At 44.2% G+C, this 2,403-nt stretch overlaps 1 long non-coding RNA gene across 1 annotated transcript in view; it reads right to left on the reverse strand.

Moving 5' to 3' along the window:
- Window positions 1-1,710, reverse strand: part of LOC138973826 (uncharacterized) — a 35,303-nt gene extending 33,593 nt beyond the window's left edge. The window contains exon 1 of the long non-coding RNA XR_011458175.1: window positions 1,546-1,710. This is a non-coding gene — a long non-coding RNA (uncharacterized lncRNA). The remainder of the gene's footprint in view (window positions 1-1,545) is intronic.
- Window positions 1,711-2,403: the final 693 nt, after the last annotated feature.

Here is a 2,403-nt window from a genome sequence, read left to right on the forward strand (position 1 = left end):
TTGAAATGTATCTACGTGATAAACTTTTTTGCGAGTGTGTTTGCATGGATGAACTTAAACTGGTATGGGTGAGAGAAAAACGCGACCGACACGTCTGTCACCGCCGATTGATTGCATTTTGAAGGAATATGACTGGATTACGGAAAAATATGTGGACTTACTGCAGAGCCAGGCAAAAGAGTAGACTTGCTCGCAAAACACGTGAAACAGCCGATGTTTGATAGCTGAAGGCGCACACCGGCAAAACACACTACCGACAGATTCTCAAAAGTCGTCTGCTAACGATGCAAGGGGAGGGTACTCGTGTTTTTGTTTTGGTTCGCTAGCATCTGGTTATCTTGTAAGTTGAATGTTCGTTTTTTTCGACCTGCATTGCTTTCATAATGAAAGAAACTTTTGCTTATTGCATCTCATACATCAGATCAGTTCTGAGATTCATTTTTGCGTGCAACTGATATGGTTTTTTGAGCCGTGCAATACGATTTTAGAACTTCATACAAATGTGTCACATTGTTCGGCGCGAGCGAGGTCAAAGGTCGGGAGGAAAGTAGTCCTTTGCCCAAATCAGAATCTGCACTATCATATATTTTTTGGAGTCCATGATGTATTTATTGAGCTATAAAAATACAACATATATACCCATACTGAAGTAACAGAGACAAAGAAGGGAGGTCATGGGATATATATATATATATATATATATTATATTATATATATATATATATAAAGATCTGTCCAGTAGATTTCTCTGAATCGCACATCGCACACCACACACACACACACACACGCACACACACACACACACGTGTGCGATGTGCGATTCAGAGAAATCTACTGGACAGATCTGTATGAAACTTTGCACACAAAATAATGTTCCGACCCCCAACCCTTCCCCCTGATTCAAATTCATGGATCACAAGTCCAGTGCTCTACCAACTGACATACAGGGTTCCCAAATTATTTCTTTAATCATTTTTGTCAATCAAGTTATGGGACAAATGTGTCCATATTGCTTAGAGGAACCTGTGCACAAAACGTGTAATGTATCTGTCGAGCGATTTGAACACACAAGTAACCCCTTAATTGTGTAAAGAAATTTAACACTCATAATTTGTTGTGTGGTATATGTACCGGGCCAGCGAATTTTCTAGTGACTTTCTTGAAGTTACTCGCCCGGTCAACATTTTGAGATTTGGCCATCTGTGTGTGCATGCCGGCACGGTGGCCTAGTGGTAAGGCGTCCGCCCCGTGATCGGGAGGTCGTGGGTTCGAACCCCGGCCGGGTCATACCTAAGACTTTAAAATTGGCAATCTAGTGGCTGCTCCGCCGGGCGTCTGGCATTATGGGGTTAGTGCTAGGACTGGTTGGTCCGGTGTCAGAATAATGTGACTGGGTGAGACATGAAGCCTGTGCTGCGACTTCTGTCTTGTGTGTGGCGCACGTTAAATGTCAAAGCAGCACCGCCCTGATATGGCCCTTCGTGGTCGGCTGGGCGTTAAGCAAACAAACAAACAAACAAATCTGTGTGTGCAACAAGTGCATACCTTCATAAGAATTCGTAGTGTGGTCATTGGTTGGCCCAGTGCCAGCGCTCCCTGTAGTACTCCTAGTAACTTCCCACTCAAGCGGCGCACCACGATAGACGGGACGCCATCCGCACCTGTCGCCGATCTGCACACGGGAGGTGTTGCTGATGGTGTCGAAGTTGCAGTCACCTGAAATGACAAACACGCTATAGACGGAACTATTCTTTCTTCTTCTGCGTTCATTGGCTGATTTCCCTCGTACACTCATGTTTTTTGCACGATAGGGTTTTTATGTGTATGACCGTTTTTACCCCGCCATTTAGGCAGCCATACGCCGCTTTTGGAGGATGCGAGCATGGTAATGTCGTGTTTCTATAACCCAACGAACTCTGACATGGATTACAGATGGATCTTTTCCGCGCGCATTTTGTCGTTCGTTTGCGTGTAAACACGAAGGGGGATTAGACACTAACAGGTCAGCATACGTTGTGCTGGGAGTTTGGAAAAATCTCCACCCTTAACACACCAGGCGCGGCCGGGATTCAAACCCACAACCTTCCGCTTAGGATGCCGGCGTATTATCCACTATAATGGAATTAACCTCTCATCCTCCAGTACAACAACAACGACGGGTTAACTATGGCATAGCGTAACCCGAAATGTTGACCAATTTTTAAATTGACCTCTTCTTTTATCGCTCTTCTATTTTATTGGTCAACTATGGTCTGGATTTGGTCACCTGAAATTGTGACTGGTCAGTCTCTTGATAGGCCTCTTCTGTTATCGCTCCTCTAGCAATGGCCAACTATCATATATGTGAACGGCTCAGATCATGGGTAATATTAACATCTTCACATTTAAATGCTTATTTTATGG

Source organism: Littorina saxatilis, linkage group LG8 (genome assembly GCF_037325665.1).
Source record: "Littorina saxatilis isolate snail1 linkage group LG8, US_GU_Lsax_2.0, whole genome shotgun sequence".
NCBI classification, from domain to species: domain Eukaryota; kingdom Metazoa; phylum Mollusca; class Gastropoda; order Littorinimorpha; family Littorinidae; genus Littorina; species Littorina saxatilis.